The sequence below is a fragment of the Equus asinus genome, chromosome 2, assembly GCF_041296235.1.
Source record: "Equus asinus isolate D_3611 breed Donkey chromosome 2, EquAss-T2T_v2, whole genome shotgun sequence".
In the NCBI taxonomy this organism is placed as follows: Eukaryota; Metazoa; Chordata; class Mammalia; order Perissodactyla; family Equidae; genus Equus; species Equus asinus.
In genome coordinates this window covers 97,936,701-97,952,527 of record NC_091791.1, presented here as the reverse complement: position 1 = coordinate 97,952,527, position 15,827 = coordinate 97,936,701, and the positions used below count along the sequence as shown (strand labels likewise).

Below are 15,827 nucleotides of genomic sequence, written 5' to 3'. Positions count from 1 at the left end.
AATGTTCTGGCCCTCATCTCTAGGTGCAGACCCAACCTTAATTTACACATCTGGTGTGACCTGAGCTGCTGGTGGGTTTAAATTTGTTTTGTTTTTGCCATTATCCTTCTCATGTCTCAGTGGCCTCAAATCTCCAAAAACAAACTGGGTGGGAAATCAGAGGAAATTCTCCTTTCTGATGCATGAGAGCCATGTGCTAGCAAAAGCAGGAGCTCCCCCAACATCACCAGAACCTTCCAGCGGAGTGAAGGGGGAAGATGGTATTCGGTGTTGAGCAGCGTTAAGGTAACCAAACGGCAAAGGCCAGGGGACGTGACGAAGGCTGTAGAAAGGGATTATGCCAAGAGGATGATTTCTTCCCCGCCCATTTGGAATCATCACTTAGGTGTGGCTCTTCTTGGAGTATTGGGGAGTGAGGTTGGGACAAGAGGAGGTGACAGTGGATCACGGGCAGTTAGGGAGCTTGACTGAGCCTTTGTGGCCGCGAAGGTTTTCATTTGCAAGGTGGTGGGTGAATCAGCCTTTTCTCCCAAAAGCTTCAACATATACAAGTTTCTGACATATTGGCTATTCTTGAAAAAAAATCTAGATTCTATTCTCTTTGTTGTTTTGTCTTGAAGGACGTATCTTCCCATTCCCAAAGAGAAATCATATAGATTCATGCTTTCCCCTTGTGACTTTCTGTCCAGCTGTTTTGTTTTTAGAGGAGGAATTTTAAAAAAAACTTTTTGAGATCGCACCTAATATAACTCTTGTCAAACGATGCAGATAAAATCATAAGTTATTAATTTTGTACTTTTTTTTCCTTTAAGTTGCTAAAACAACAGCTTTGCTTTCCTTCGGTTAATCATCATGCTTTCTTTTCTATTACCATTTAGCAACTGGATGGTGACTTTTTTTTTAATCTTCTTCACTGATGCTCTCCAGGCGAGGAGAGCACATGTTTAGACACATTATTGTTATTTCCTTGCTATCGTTCAGGACCCAGTTTTTCTGGACGTTTGTTGGAGAAAAGTGCCACTAATAGAAACTCAAACAATGTCCTTAACATGCCCACAGATCATTTCAAGACCCTTCAGTGCATTTTTGGGGGCGTTCGCTGGTCAGGGGGCCTGCTGTTTGGTGTACCCTCTTCTGATGCTGGGAACACCATAATGAGGGAGACAGAAAATCCTGCTCCCAGGGGTCCCACCAGCCACCGCAGAGGCTGACACGTCAGGAAACCTCAGGGCAGGGTGGTAAGTGCTGTGTCAGCACTTATTGTGTTAAGGGGACCCACAGGGTCTTAGGAGACCCCAACTAGGTCTCAGGAGTCAGGACAACATCCCAGTGACACTTAGCTGAGGCTTGAAGGCTATGTAGGAGTTTGCTCGGAGGGAAAAGCCCTTCAGGCAGGGGGAACAGCACAGACCGAGGCAGGAAAGAACAGGATGCTTCTGCATGGCTGAGAGTGTAGGAACAGAGGGGTGTGGGGTGCTGGGGAGGAGTGGCTGTGGGTGAGCTGGGGAGAGGTGAGAGGCAGCCAGATTGTGGAGAACACAGCACACGGTGTTAGGGAGTTTGGGGTTTATTTTAAAGGCAACAGGGAGCCCCCAGTTGTGCCCTGGGAATGGTGTTATTCCATCAGGGTTTGCACTGCTCACTGGTGGCTGTGCAGAGGAGGAATTGGAGGAGCCTCGTTAGCAGGCTGTTCGAGTGGCTCAGGGGTGAGATGCTGGTGGCCTGAGGATGTGTTCATGGGGATGGAGAGAAGGAGACGGAATGGAGAGACCTTGGGGATGTAGCATGCAGAGGTCTCGGTGGCTGATTAAGTGTGCGTTTGGGGGTAGAGGGCATGGAATGAGAGAGGGAAGACAAATTGCTGACATTTCAGCAGCTGCTCATTTTTATGTGATACACACGCGCATTCATTTTCTGAGAGTCCCTTAGAATTTCTGTGACGTCTAGGACAACTGTCAGCTTCCATTCTTTATCAACTGTGTGTGATCCCACTGACTGAGAAGGGAACACAGGCAGAGGAGCAGAATGGAGGAACGGAATGATGAGTCGATTAAGTTTTAAATTTTGCATTTGAGGTGTCTTTGGAATGCCCAAAGAAAATTTCCAGCAGGCAATTAGAGTGTGAAAATAATTGAAGTTTAGATGAGGAGCTTGGACTGGTTTTCAAATGAGCAGATTTTCAAATCAGCAGCATATATAGGCGATTTATAAATCTGTGGAAATAGGTGAAACCCCCCGGGGAGATTATGTAGGGCAAGGGAGATGGAGGGCCAGGGCTGTGACCCTGGTTGAAGAAAAAGAAATTACAAAGGTAATTAAGAGGAAGGGGACGAGACTTAGGCCACAGAGGCCAAGGAAAGAGGTACTTGGAAGAAGAGAATGGTCAAGAGTCAGAATGCCTCAGACAGGCCACGTAAGTGAAGAGCTCAGATTCATTTGGGGGCTTTAGAAATTAGAAGGTCATCGGTGGGAGCAGTTTAAATGGAGCCATTTAAGGTATGCAATTATAAGGTGTATCGTTTATGAATGAGTTTGGCTGCAAGTTACTACAGCCACATACAGATCTGGGCTCATCTAACGCTTATAACCCGAAGTCCAGAGGTGGGAGGCTGCCCGTGTGTGTTCAGCAGCTTAATGATGTCAGGGCCTGTATCTCTGCCATTCTTGAAGCCCTCTGCTCGTGCTCTCACGTTGGCTGCTGCAGCCTTACACGTCATGGTCATCCCAGAAATGAAATTTCCTGGACACCCCCGCCCCAGCTGACCTCCTCTCGGATCTCAGCGGCCGTAAGGAGTAACCTGACTGTCTGTAGATGTGAGGAACGCTGGGAAAGCACGGAATGGGGCTGCCACTTCTGGCACAGCGGTCCACCGCCGGCTGGGCGCACTGTCACCTTGAACAAAATCCGGGCGCTGCAAGCAAGGAAGAGGAGATTGTGTGGAGTTGGCAGCTAACGGGCTGGTCCTGCGGGGGTTGAGAAGTGAAGGGGAAGCGAGAAAATGGGGACAGTCTGTGTGTATGGCACCTTAAGATCTGTTCTGAGAAGTGTGGACTAGAGAAGGAAGCCAGCGGGGAATGTGGGAAAATCACGGAAGGTAACATTTTAGACTGTGAAAGGCGGGAGGACGTGGAAATGTTGATCCCGGGGAGCGGGAGAGGTTGAAGACTCATCACAGGGTTTCCCACCCTGGCCAAGACCCAGCGAGATGTGGGAGGGGTGAGGGCTGAGCTTTCCTTTTGTCAAGTGGCAGAAGGGGGCTTGTGGATTCTGGAACCTTCTCGGGCACATTGCTTGTAGGAAAGAGTAAACATATAGGTTGAGGATCTGGAAATATATTCACTGAAAACTGTCCGCGCTCAGCCTCCAGGTGTTCTCAGTTTGAAGACGGCTGCCTTAAATCACGTGTGGCACGGATGGTTTCAATGGGACTGTTAGGATTTCTGGGTTCATGTGACTGGAGTTCATTTCTCCCCTTCCTCAGCTGGGCCTCAGCAGGCCCTTGCTCTCTGGGAGGGTCTGTGCTTGTATTTTCCTCTCTAGGCGTCTCCTACGCAGAGCTGTGGCCCTCAGGGTCTGGAGTATGTGGTGGAGGATGAGGGGAGAGTGGGGCAGGAAAGTTTCTACTTCTTGGTGACTGTGCAGGTGGCTCTCGGTCCCTGCAGGTGTTCAGAGCTGACTTCTCTGGTTGGTGTTTGCTTGATTTGTGCAATGAATGCACTTTTAAAATCTCTGGTGGCACTAACCTTCTTTTTTCGGATCCTCGTGGGCAGGGTCCCCTTAATACCTCGGGCCCCACTTCTGGCCCCAGGGTTTGCTGACCTTTGATCTGCCCTGAGTTTGGGGCTACAGCAGTGTCTCTCTCTTCCTCTCTCCCCCGTTCTCCTGCTGGCTTAGGCCAGTGCACTCTGGACCTTGGCTTCTGTATATAGTTTTTTTTAAAATTCACAGACCCGTTGACCTGATTCTGCAACTCATAGGGGCTCCATGCAGACCAAGCAAAACTAATGAGGAAAAAACACTTGACTTTATAAAGTAGATATTAAATTTTTTCTAAGATAAAGAATCCTAAAAACAAGTCAGAAAACAGTTACCTACAAATCCTTCTCTCAGAGTTTTCTCAGGAACATTAAATGCCAGCAAATGATGAACACGCAGTGTCTCCAAAGTATTGAGGAAGGAATGGATTGACACCCGAATACTGTATTTGGTTTGGTGCCAGGAGGGTGCTGAATGTTTTCATGAAAGGAATGCCAGAATGCAAAGGTTGCTTCTCTGGGGGAGCTTGTAGATAAATATGTATAATTTATGGTTGCTTTTGTAAACAGAAATGTGTGTGTGTTGGTGTGTATGTGAATATTTAGGAAAATATAGTCCCAGACTGTCAACAGTGATTATATCAGGAAATAGGGGGACCATTGCCTCTTAATTCTTATAATTAAGTCAAAATTTTAATAAAAATTTGGTAATATTTTGCATTTGTTGTTTTCAATTTTATAAAATACCATCTATATAAAAAAAGTTATCATAGGTCAAGGCTTAGTTATATTTTTAATTTAAAACAAGGGGTTCCTGCTCATTCATTAAAAAAAACTAGGTATATCGTTTATGCCAGAACTTTCTTTAGACTGATATTTTTTGGTGAGCATTAGGAAGAAAAGTTCTCAGATCAACTTCCTACCTCCTTTTGAAGGTGATGGAATTTTCCTAGGATGGACAGGAAAGAGAATAAAATAATAAAATACGTTTTTCCAGCCAAACTATTTTCACATGCTTCAAAGCTCATTCTATATTCTCTCATCTGATCTTTTAGAACTCGCCTCAAGAGCTTTTTGACACGGTCCTTATCAGGTCTGTGCCTACATAGGTCAATGAGAAGGGTACATGATGGAACAAATCTCACAAAGGAAGAAAGGAGAAGAGTAAGTTCTTTACAAATCCCAGGGAAACCGTGGGTTCCCACGTGGGCCTGTCTGTGGTCTGGCCCCCATGCATAAGTGGATTCTGAGAACACAGGTTCCCAGAAAGAGAGTCACTTTTGTGATTAATTACATTCCCCAAAGATTCTTTCTTAACCATACAGGGCTTTCTGCAAAGAAAATTCTGAAAGACTACAATTTGCTATGAAAGGGATCAAACACAAAATACTGCTTAGAATCAAACTTTTTTTTTTTTTTTTTGGTGAGGAAGACTGGCCCTGAGCTAACATCTATTGCCAATCTTCCTCTTTTTGTTTGAGGAAGATTGTCACTGAGCTAACATCTGTGCCAGGCTTCCTCTATTTTCTATGTGGGATGCCTCCACAGCGTGGCTTGATGAGCGGTATGTAAGTCCACACCTGTGATCTGGGCCTGTGAACCCTGGGCCACCGAAGCAGAGTGCATGAACCTAACCACTATGCCACCGGGCTGGCCCCAGAATCAAGCTTTTAAAAAGGTCAGACTCATAGAGGGCTACAACTAATGATCATTGACTTGAGTACACGTTGGCAAACTTTTAAAAGGAGCATGAAGAAATTTATGGGGAAAACATCAACCTCAGCCATCAGCTCTAATTGAAAATGGCGGAAGAAATACAAAAGTGGATGGAAATGGGCATCTGTGCTGGAAGTTAGAGAGGTCCTCCATCCACGTGCCACCAACCTGGAGGAAGTTATGCCCAGTATAGTGCAAACTACAGGAAGCCACCTTGGCCAAATCATAGATGTCTTTTTTTCTTTTTAAGATTGGCACCTGTGCTAACATCTGTTGCCAGTCTTTTTTTTTTCCTCCTTCTCCTCAAAGCCCCCAGTACATAGTTGTATATTCTAGTTGTGGTTGCCTCTGGTTGTGCCATGTGGGACGCCACCTCAGCATGGCCTGATGAGCAGTGCCATGTCTGCACCCAGGATCGGAACCACGAAACCCTGGGCCACCAAAGCAGAGCTCACAAACTTAACCACTCGGCCACAGGGCCGCCTCCCCATAGATGTCTTCTTTGAGACAAAGTTAGGGTGTGCAAACGGTAAGTAGAGGAGATTCTGCTAGACCCCACCCTCAGGAACAGCGCCTGATTTTCTGGTGTGGGAGCTGAGAAGGGTCAGCCTCTCTGTAGACTGAGAACATTTATTCCAGGTGGAACCCCTATTCCTATAGAGGGTCCACAGCTTAGAATCAGCTCCTGGAGGAGGCCCAGGGCCATGCCCAGCCTCAGGATGGCAGGCCTTCCCGATACAGTGGGTGGGGCATCCAGAAGGTGGGTGGTCCTGGGTGCCCTCAGCCAAGAGGAAGTTTCTTTCTGCTTCCTATCTCTTTTGTTGTAGATACCAGGATATTTCCTTGACTCCATCTTCCCAATGAACAATTCATGTTTCAGCTTTGTCCATTCCATGCTCACCCTTTTTTATTGAATTTTTTCCCCCTTCTGATTGCTCCTTTTTCGTTGTAGCCTGTTCTTGTTTTGTGCATACAATATCTTCTCAGTTGTATCTGTGGGCATTAATGAGAGCCTTTAGAAGTTCCCCCCTCCACCTTTTCTCTCTTTCCTTTGGATAATTTTAAAGTTTCTCCTTTGATGTTTTCTCTCGTGCTCCTAGTTTTCCTCAGATTTCTGTGATTCCTAGTAGTCAGTCAATAAGAAGGAAGGACTAGGTCCAGCATTGTCAGTAGCTGGCTTAGGTTTTGTCTGTTGGCCTCAGAATCTTCCCTTCTTACTGGAGGGACTCAGTGTGTGTGGGGGGTGGTGACTGGTGGGTTTTACGCCAGGGTGAGTGGCCATGGGGGAGCAGACAGGAAGGCTGTTGGGATGTTTGGAGGCTCTCCAGCTCTTCTCAGATCTTCACACCCACTTTGGTGCCCACCCAAAGAAGAGAGTAGTCTACACTCTTTTGAGAGCCGGTGCTGGACGGACATCCTTGCTGCAGGTTGCTCAGTTGATAATATTAATGGCTCATATGTTAGATGCTGTTCTAAATGCTTTCCATATATTAACCCTAATCCATGAGTTATAACCCAAATATATAGTAACTCATGTCTCCAAATTTTGCAGATGAGGAATTGGAGGCACAGAGAGCTTCAGTAATTTGCCCGGAGTTACCTCCCTAATTAGCCCTGGGCAGGGGTTTGAAGCAAGAGGATGTAACTGCAAAACTCGACCTCGGGTATCAAGGTGGGGCGTGGGGATGGGACCGGAGGGTTTCCAATGATCCTTATTGCTGTCCATGCAGTTCTTCCATCAAGAATCCTAATGATTCCCCAGGGACTCACTCTTTTTTTTTTTTTTTTTTTAATGTTCACTTTATTTAGACTTGTAGTTTCTCTGTATTAACTTCTATCTTGGGAGCAGTTTTCTACCATGTATATGTTGGTCTGCTGTTCCTGAGCTCTGTGGTCCCATCTGCTTTCTGTCTTCGAGGAATTTCTCACCATTTACGATCTGCTGCTGGCACCAGCTTTTGTTTCTCCACCCTGTTAGCGATGTGTCATATGCCTCTCTCTCTATATATATATTTACAAGTTTATTTAAAAGTATTTGGTTCAGCAGAGAGGAAGATGTGTGCATTTGGTCTACCATCTTGTTTCAACGTCTGTGATATTTTCTATATGCATTTGATCTATTTACCTCCTCTTGGTGAGATTAGTTAATTTCTTTATCCTGTTGCTGTAACAATTAAGCTTGAAGTAGCACTCAGGGTGCAGGGGACACAGTCACCATGTAATAGCCCCAGGCTTTTTGTTCTTTCAGATATAGATTATTGGATTCTGTATGGTTTAGTTGCTATTCTACTGGACAGCGACTTCCCGATGTGTACAGTCAGACATGAACATTATTTCTACTGTTCAGACAAAGGAGGAAGAAGTGGGGCAACACTGTTTGTTAAACTTTCTTGTAGACAAATAAATCATGATAAATATAATATATGCAAATATTGAAAACATTGAATGCAGGGTTCATGGAGGGGGTTAAACATTTTTTATGGAAATAAAACATGCATACAGGGGAGTGACACATACATAGGCAGCTTGATGTATTTTAACAAAGTGAACACGTATGCATACCAGCTCATGATATAGAACACGGCCAGCACCCGAGAAGGCTCCGTGGTAACCCCACTCAAAGGTAACCACTCACTGACTCCTATCACCATGGGTTCGCTTTTCCTGTTTTTAAATTTTATATGAATGGAATAATACAGCATATTTGTATTTGAACTTTATATAATTAGAATCACACTGCATGAGCTACTTTCGTTAAATGTTATGTCTGAAGTCTGCCCATGCTGTTGCATGTGCCAGGAGTAGTTCTTTCTTTTTAATTCCTATACAGAATTGCATTAGAGAAGTAGCCGTGATCTAGTTATTCGTTCTGCTGTTAATAGACGTTTGAGTTGTTACCAGTTTTTGGTGGTGATGAGTAATGCTGCTTGTACATGAATTTTGGTGTACATATGAGGGATTTCTGCTGGGTATTTACCTAGGAATGCAAGTACTGAGTCATAGGGTATGGCTATTTATATATTCAGTTTTAGTAGATTCTGTCAAACTGTTTTCCAAAGTGGTCGTACTGATGTATACTCCCACCAACAGTGTATGAGGGTTCCACTTGCTCCATTAATCCTGTACTATCGTTTTAAAATAATTTTAGCCATTCTGGTGGCAATGTAGTGGCATCTCATTGTGGTTTAATTTGTATTTCCATGATAATAATGGAAATATTTTTATATGCTTACTGGCTATTTGGATATCCCCTTTTTGTGAAGTTGCCTCTGTAAGAGTTTTGCCTATTCTAAAATATTGAGTAGGTTGCCTTTCTCTTAATGACTTGTAGGAATTCTTTTTAATGTCTGAATGTGATTCTTTGCAAATATATTGAAAATATCTTGTACTCTATGGCTTGATTTTTCACACTCTGTCTTTGCTTGTTTTTAATGAAGTCCAACATATGGGTCTTTTTCTTTATAGTTAGTATTTTGGGAACTGATTGAGATGTCTCTTATACCAAGGTTATGTTAACTTTTAAAATCTTTAAGGGTTTACCTTTGACATTTATTTTAAGATCAATGAGGAATTGTTTTTGATGTATGGTATAGGGTAGGGGTCCTAAATTATTTTTAAGAAAATAAAGGGATCCTGAAATCAGAGAGTTTGAGAACTAGCAATTTAGAGCTATAAAACCCCCCTCTAAGAACAAGTTTAGTTACATCCCACAAGCTTAAATATATCTATATATTCGATGTTACTCATTTCAAAATATATTCGAATACTCATAGTGATTTCATGTTTAATTCAGTTTATTTAGATGTATTGTTTAATTTCCAAATATTTGGAAAATTTTTCAGGTATTGTTTTATCCATTAATTTCTCTGTGGTCAGAGAACATATTCTGAGTGATGTCAGTCTTTGGGATCAGTGCAGATGTGCACCGTGATCCAGCACATGGTCTGTTTTGGTAAATGCTCCATGTCTACTTGAAAACAATCTTCATTCTGTTGTTTGCTGTAGTGTTCTCCATGTGTAAATCAGACCATTCAAGTTAAGTCAATCTGTTGATTTTTTTGGTCTGTTTTATCAGTTACTAAGAGACAGCTGTTAAAAAATCAAAATATTTGGAATCATTTATTTCTAGTTTTAGTTTTATAAGATTTCCTTTTATACATTTTGAGGTTATGTTTTTAAGCACATACAGATTTAGGATTGTGATATTTTTCTTTTGAATTGAACATTTGTAATTTTTTAATGTCTGTCTGTCTTCTAGTAGTAATGTTTTTTGTCTAAAAGTATATTTTGTATGATATTAGTATAGCTTCTCAGGATTTTCTTGTTGTAAATGTAGTGTTTGTCTGCTATATCTTTTTCCATGTGTTTATTTTCCTCCAATATCATTATATTTACTGTGCATCTCTTATAGGCAGAATATAGTGTAGTTTGATATTTTATCATCTTAGCCCATGCTTTTTGTCTTTTAGTTGGAATATTTAGTCCATTTACAGTTAAAGTGATCATTGATATTTTTCCGTTTAGATCTATGTTATTTTCTATTTGCCTCACTTTTATTCTTGTTTCTTCTTTTTTGCCTTCTTTTGAATTAATAATTTTTATTCCATTTTGCTTCTCTAGTAGCTTGCTGTAAAAGCAATCCTAGAGATGACCACGTGCATTTTTTATGTGGTGGAGTCCTCCTTAAACTATTATTTTGTTACAAGCAATAGAAGACCTCACAACAATTTACCTCTTTAGTAATGGCTTTTGTGTACTGTTTCCATGTTTTAAAAGTCTACCTATATTTAAACCCTTGCAAGATATTATTATTGTTTTAAGCTGTCAATATTCATTTAGATTTATCTTTTTGGTTCATTTCTTTCCATAGTTCCATGTTACCATCTGGAATATTTTTGTTTTATTTGAAGAACTCCCTTTAGTGTTTCTTTTGGTGTGTGTCTGCTGGTGAGGAATCCTCCCATTTTTTTTCATCTGAATATCTTTAAAACTTTGCCTTCATCTATGAAGGGTATATTCAATGGAAATAAAATTTTAGATTGACGGATAATTTCTGTCAGGACTTAAAAGATATGATTTCATTGTCTTGTAGCTTCCATGATTTCTGTGACAGTGTTAGCTCACAGTCATTTTTGTTGCTTTTTTGAATGGAGTGTTTTCTTCTTTGATTGTTTTTAGGTTTCTCTGTCTTGGTTTTCAGCAAAAGACTTGTGCCTAGGTATGTTTTTCTTCTTATTTATCCTGTTTGAGATTCATAGAAGAGCTTTAATCTGCAGCCTGATGTCTTTTTGATTATATTGAACAGTTCTTGGTCATCTTCTCTTCAAATATTGCTTCTTCCCCATTTCTCTGTTCTATCCTTTTAGAACTCTAAAATACACATATGTTAGGTGTTTCTACTGTGTCTAATATGTTTATAATGTTCTTTTTTGTATTTTTAATCCTCTTTCCCTTTACATTTCAATTTGGATTCTTTCTATTGATTTATTTTCCAGTTCACATATTCTCTCTTTTGCAGTGTCTAATTGTTATTAAGCCCTCCTGTTGAATTCTTAATTTCAGTTATTGAATTTTTCATTTGCTCTCTCTCTCTTTTTTTTTGCTGAGGAAGATTTTCCCTGAGCTAACATCCACTGCCAATCTTCCTCTTTTTGTATGTGAGCCACTGCTACTGACAGACAAGTGGTGTAGGTCCACACCTGGGAACTGAACCTGGGCCACCGAACCAAAGCATGCCGAACTTAACCACTAGGCCACCGGGGCTGGCCCCGTTTGCTCTCTTTCTTTGTTTTACAGTTCTTTGGTGGAAATTTACATTGTCATCTATTTTCTTGAACCTATTAACCATAGTTATCTTAAAGATAATTTCTGATGTTAATATTGGGATTACCTGTTGGGTTATCTTGTGTTTTTTTTTATTTAGCTTTCAGTTGTTTGGTTCAGTCTCCTGGTATACCAGATGATTTTTTATTTGGATGGCAGATACTGAATGTGAAGATGGTAGCAGTTCTGGAAGTGCTGTTGTCTTCCTCCAGAGACGACCTGGTTTTATTCTGGCAGATAACGAGGGTAAAGACTTGTGACGTTGCTACAAACGGGATTGAAATGATTCAAGTTTGCTTTTTCGGCTTTGTGAGGACACATCTCTCTCTAGCTTGCTATTACTGCTAGGCTGTAGGTGTTCAGAAATTGAACTAAAACAGGGTGTTTACCAGGGTGTCGCTTTATTGGGTGTCCTGAACTCCAATTTTGTCTCTTGATTACTGTAACAGTGCAAAAACCTCTGCTTAGATGTTTAGCCGTTTAGCAGCCTCTTTGTGCTCATTTCTCAGCACCTTGCGTTATGTATACCCAACTTAGGAACTGTCAAAAGTGCTGAGAGGAAATTGCACATAGCCGGAACAGTTTCCTTTGTTCCCTGGAATTTCGGCCTCTGATATCCTGGTTTCCTAGGTTACAGTGCACTCCAATTTCCATCTCTGTAGCCCATTGAGGCCACAGCAACTTCCAGGCTGATGCTTCCTGCTCAGCCTTTCTGTCCTGTGTTGCAAGGCAGAAATTTCCCTAAAGGGAAAGAGCAGCCGTGAATGTCTGGCACTTCTCACTGCATTTCCCTTCTTCATGATTTTGGCCCCTCAAATCCCAGCTACCCTGGTTGCTCTCTGATGCCTTCAGAGATTTAAAAAAATTTCTGATTCTAAAATACTTTTTGACTTACAGAAAAGTTGCAGAACTAATACAGACAGCTCACATATACCATTCACTCATCTTCCCCTAATGTTATCAACTTACAAATAGCCTTAATTATTTGTATTTGTAATTGAGTATTGCCATGTTTTCCAAGCTGATAAAAGCAGAACATGACTGCTAACTGGTTGAAAGGAAAACCAAAGGAGCCAGTAAAGAGGGTGAAATTTTTGGTGCAGGGCCCCAAAGTGTCTTCCTTACAACACTGCTCCTCTGAGACTTTTCCTGGTATGAGGTGTCTCCCATGACCGAATAAGGATGGGAAATGCTACATCTTATATGCACCCACTTGGAAATCCACAATGCTCATTTCCTTTTTAAAGTCTTTGGAAAATGTTTTAGTAAAGAACTCTGCTTAATTTTTGTTCATTGCAGTGTTTCCAAACTTACATGGTCAAGGAGCTGTTCTTTTGCCTGACTCTTATTCACATCTCATGCAGCCAGAGTTTTGTGGCACTCGTCTCGGAAAATACTGTTCTGGAGCACTTTCTGAAATCCTGAGGTATAAATTTTACTTTTGTACATTTTCTCCTAGGTTCTGGCTTTCTTGCCATTTAATTTCTTGCTTCATAAAAGGGAAGAGGATGGAGAAGCCAAGGTTTCTTTGAAAACAGATATTTGCACAAGAAGCAAGCCAAGGCTATGTTAACATTTACCACTAAAACCTCAGCACATCTAGAGGAAAAGCCAAATGCAAAAGCTTTATGTTTCCCAAATAAAATTCTTTTACATCACTGCTCTGTTGAGTCTTTGGAATTGGTTTTTATTTTCCTATTATTGATGACGTTGGAGCCTGCTGAGAAGTAGATGGGGAGGGAGGATTTTTATCTCTAGCTGTAGCACCAAGGCATCCTGAGAGGGGTTTAATTGCATCATAATCCTCTTTTCACTGGGGGAATATCACACGAGCCACACTGACTTAGCCACACGTTTGTATTTTAGCCTCACACTTCCGTCTAGCGAGCCCAGGTCAGGTGCAGTGTTTGTGATGAGGAAGCTGAATGGGTGAGGGCAGTTGGTGTTTGAAATTGAAGAAGACAGAGTTTTAGGGGGAAATTGTGACACTCTTCCTTAGTCTACCTTTCCATTTAGTGTGTGTCCCTTTTTATCTCCTAACGGATCTCCTTGTCCACCTTCTGGCTCCCCTCTAGTGCATTCTCCATGGGCCGCTTGAGGGATCTTCCTGAGATGCAGACCTGATCACATCAATCACCTGCTTAAAAATCTCCATTGCCCACAGGATTCAGTTCAGCCTCATGATCTGGCCGCTGCTTGTATGGTCATTTTCATTTGGGGTCAGTCTTTCATGTCAGTTACCCTTATTGTTATGCTGTTTCCTGAATGCACTCTCATAGATATATATATTTTCATAAGTTATGCATTTGCTTATGCTGTTCTCTCTGCCAGAAATGCCACTTCCTCTGTAATCTCCTTGGTGCACTCAATATAGCCTTCTAGGCTCTGTTCTGGAACTTTCTTGGCACCTTCTCATCCATAGCATCTGCTTCCTTGCATCTGGATTTTAATAGCAAATTCTGCATCTCCCTATTACGGAAAAGTACGTACTTGCTTGTGTTATGGCCATTTGCTCCTGCTTCTCAGTGGGCCTGTGGGCAGCTGGAATGTAGAGCGATTGATCTTCGTATCCCTAGCATATCGACCTAGTCGGTAGACTTTCCGATGTTTGTTGAACTAGATTGAATGACCTCCTGTCAGTCTGAAACATTAAGCCAAAGTGTTTTTTTTAAAATGAATTTAAGGTGGTACATTGATTTCTAAATACTGCTTTTATAGCGGTATTTGATGTATAGTATTTTTTTGTTGTTAAATTTAAAAAGTTTTGTAATTTCTATTAGGGCTTCCTTTCCATTGTTATCTAGGACTGAATTCCAAAATTTTTTACCTACATATTTATTTTTATTGTTGACTTCTAGATTAATTGCACATGGTTAAAAAACATGTTCTATATGGTATTGATTGATTTTGGTCATTTTTCCTAATGTTCTGTCCATACTTTCAAAGAATATACCTTTTCTATTTATTGGCTGCCAATATATATATATATATATTTTTTTTCATATTGATTAAGGTTATTAATTTGGTCATTCGAATTATCTATATCCCTTCCACTTTTTTTAAAAATCATACTTGATCCATCAGTTTTCTGATCGAGTTGTGTTAGAATCCCCTCGATGGTCATGGATTTGTCAGTTTCAGTTCTTTCACTGTTTTGCCTTGTCTTTTTAAAGTTGTGCTGTGGCGTGGATCGTGTTATAAGAGCATGTTAGCGGATTGCTCCTTTTGTGATTAGGCCACACCTCTATCCCAGTAAATGCTTTGCCTACAAGTCTTTTTTGTCTGATATTATTGTTACTGGATTTATTTTGATTAATATTTTCCTAGTATATATAATTCATTTTCAGTCTTTCTGTATGTTTTATTTTAGATGCGTCTCTCAGAAGCTGCGTATAGCTGGATTTAAAAAATCCACCATATTAATTTATCCTTTAATAGGTTGAATTTAATCTGCTTGCATAGATAATGATTACTGACCTACTTGGACTTATTATTGCTATTTTATTTTGTGGTTTCTATTTGTCATCCTGTATGTTCCTCCCACATCCTTTTTCCTTCTTTTCTTTTGGATTGGAAGACGTTGATTTTCCACTAATGTGCTGGTATGGGTACTGTGTTATAACTTACATAGTACTATATGTATACTGATTTATACTTTTAGTGGTTACCATTCGTTATGTAGAACACATACTTCTTAAACATTATTTGAAAAATGTCTACAGTTATGCCCATCTACCTCCTCCTGAATACAGAAGAACCTCAGTGGCTCAAAATATCCACTGAACACCCATCCCCTCCCTATCTTATTATTGCTTTAGTTTTAGTTTTACCTTTTTATAAACTCACATATTTGTTTGGCTTGTTTGTTTTTAGTCAGTAGTTAAATCCCCCACCATAGTTTATCAATTTCTATCCTACTGTTTCTTGTGATGCATACCTTCCATCTTGGTTCTGTTTTTATTTCCTTGATGAAGTACTTTAGCATTACTTCTATTAGATACTGCAATGGTCTGAATGTGTCTTTTTTTTTTTTCTCTTTCTTAAACAACAGTTTAGGAAGACATGAAATTTAGATTTTCACTTATTTCTTCTCAGCGCTTTGAGGCTGGTCCTCCATTGACTCCTGGTTTCTGCTGTTGCTGAAAGAAATCTGCTGTCAGTCATATTGTTGCCTTGGTTGTTCCACTCCACTGTTTTTTCTTTCTTTTTTTTTTTTGAGGAAGATTAGCCCTCAGCTAACTGCTGCCAATCCTCCTCTTTTTGCTGAGGAAGACTGGCCCTGAGCTAACATCCGTGCCCATCTTCCTCTACTTTGTATGTGGGACACCTACCACAGTATGGCTTGCCAAGCGGTGCCATGTCTGCACCCGGGATCTGAACTGCCAAACCCCAGGCCACTGAAGTGGAACATTCGAACTTAACCGCTGTGCCACCAGGCCGGCCCCCGCCCCACCGTTTTTTATTCTTGTCATCTCAGTGTGTCTAGGTGTGCATTAATATTTGTCTTGCTTAGCATTTGAGTGTACCTCTAA

General features: G+C 41.1%; 1 protein-coding gene across 7 annotated transcripts in view; it reads left to right on the top strand.

Moving 5' to 3' along the window:
- Positions 1–15,827, top strand: part of SH3GL3 (SH3 domain containing GRB2 like 3, endophilin A3) — a 139,847-nt gene that overhangs the window by 57,512 nt on the left and 66,508 nt on the right. Inside the window, exons 2-3 of one of the 7 annotated variants that reach the window (XM_070494327.1) lie at positions 12,595–12,721; positions 13,371–13,514. The exons of 4 other annotated variants lie outside the window; for them this stretch is intronic. The gene's annotated coding sequence lies outside the window, so the exon portion shown is untranslated. Of the gene's footprint in view, positions 1–12,594; positions 12,722–13,370; positions 13,515–15,827 lie in introns of those variants that run through there. 2 more of the 7 variants (XM_070494334.1, XM_070494307.1) reach the window with 2 other exon arrangements.